Here is a 2,377-nt window from a genome sequence, read left to right as displayed (position 1 = left end):
TTTGCAGTATAAAACAAGATTTAATCAAAAATAAATGATTTGGCATTGAAAACTTGACGGAAATTTTAATTGAGTTTTATAATAGCGGCGAAATTCTTGAAGATCTAAGTCAATATTTATAGTATTGCTTAAAAAACTTAATGCAACCGAATGTGAACTACATCAAACAATCAGTTTGATAAGTCATCTTACAAAACTTCTCTTGAGACTTCTGATAATGAGACCACAAAGCAAAACCAGATCTAAAATTTCAAATGTACAGTGTGGATTTATCAAAGATTGTGTGCTACGAATGATCAGTGTCATTGAAATGAAGAAAAACTTAATTATATGTTTTGTTGATTACTCCAAAGCTTTTGATAGCACGACACACGTAGAGCTTATGGAAATATTAAAAATTTTGTCATTGATGGAAAAGACACGAGAACTATCAAAATTCTATATTGGGAACAAAGAGCAGCGATGAAAGTTGGTTACAAGATAATGAGTTTTGTCGAAATAAAAAAAGGTGTTAGACAAGGCTGTGTATTCTCTCCAGACCTGTACAATCTCTAGTGGTTTTTGAAACTAAAAGAAAAGGCTTCCAAATTAACCTCAACAAAACAGAGTGCATGGTTATCAGTAAAAGCAAAACCGCCCCGATCTGCTCCATAATAATTAATGGTAAACAAGTGAAACATGTCAACAGCTACAACTATCTCTGAAGTCTGATTACCTCAGGTTGTAAATGTTATATGGATATCAAAAGAAGGATAGCTTTGGCGATAGATGCATATTTTAAAATGAAAAACATCCTCAATAACAGTAAAATCAGAGTATCGACAAAGTTAAAACTGTTAGAATGTTACATTTTTTATGTGCTATATTACGGCTCTGAGTTTTGAACAATTTCTAAAAAAATGGAAAAAAAGATTAACGCTGCTGAGATGTGGTTATTGAGAAGAATTATGAAAATTAGTTAGATCTCTTATATTTCGAATGAGGATGTATTAAACCTGTACGGTTATGAAAAGAGGAAATTACTACAGATAATCCGACGAGGGCAGTTAAAGATTTTTTTGTCACGTGTTGCGGAAGAAAGAATGGAAAATCTAACAACTACTGGAAAGATTGCAGAGAAAAGAGATCGCGGTCAACAACAAATAACTTTCGTGAAGTCCTTGCGTCACTTGTTGAATATCACCACATTTCAACACTTACAAAGTGTTAAAGATCGGGTTTTATGGTGGTTGATGGTCCCCAACGTCCTGAAAGGATAAGGCGCGAGAAAGAAAGAAGAATATCTAATATTTAAGAATTAAAAGATTTTAATATTAAAGAGAATAAATGAAGATAAATGAATTGTAATAACACGTCAATATTTAAAAAACATACAAAATTCAAAATTAAATATTTTACGAATATTTTTAAAACGATACAATATGGTACGCTACACTACAAATAAATTATAAAAAAATAAATGTAATAAAATATACGGATATTTATAGAGTAAAGTATGAGAATTTAATTTCAATTTATAATGAAGTTAGTTTATAAAAAAATAAACTTCTCCAGAATTGTCTAAATTACAAAATTTAACATATCAATTTCAAATCAAAACCGCCATAGATGGTAGCTAAGGACTCTGTAATAAAATAAATAAATAATAATGACTGTAACAAACTGACAAGAAATAAAATTGCATTGCTAGTATTTTATCGCGGTTATGTGGCAGGTGCACCTCCATTATATGTCTACGATGAAAGAAAAACAATGTCACTCGCTTTCTGTTTATTCACATTCCATGTCCATACAAATTGTGTAGATTGTTCAATTGTCTTTTTGATTGTTATTTATGTCGATAAATTGTCTGGTGTGAATGTTGGGTTGTTAATTTGTAACACTTGAATCAACGTGCTGTCAAGCTGGAATGTTTTTATTGCCATATAAATTTATTTTATCTTCGCTGGTTATCTGCGTGTCTCTTATAGATCCAGAAATAAAATGATCAGTTTTTTTAACCAAAATAACTAACGGAGATTGATTTTGTTTTATTTAAAAAAATATGAAAAAAGTTTTTAATCAAAATAGCTCGCAAAAAATTGTCTTCTTCTACAAATAATAAACTTTTTTGAAACCTGCTCAAAAATACAAAAAACACGATTTAGTGGTTATTACACAATTTTGAAATATTTTCGATGAATGAAAAAGTTCAAAAATTTTTTTCAATATTTTATATCAAATAACTTACAAAATAAATAAAATTTATTTACTTTTTGGAAATTTTTGAGAACTTGCGTTGGCCCAACTTGTAACGTACCTACCTATCCAGGCTCGCATGCGATCGAGTTGATCGTCGCATTCATCTGCTACCTTCTTTTCAACGGGGTATGTTCTT

This window comes from Helobdella robusta, assembly GCF_000326865.2.
Source record: "Helobdella robusta unplaced genomic scaffold HELROscaffold_8, whole genome shotgun sequence".
In the NCBI taxonomy this organism is placed as follows: Eukaryota; Metazoa; Annelida; class Clitellata; order Rhynchobdellida; family Glossiphoniidae; genus Helobdella; species Helobdella robusta.
This window is presented reverse-complemented; position numbering follows the sequence as displayed.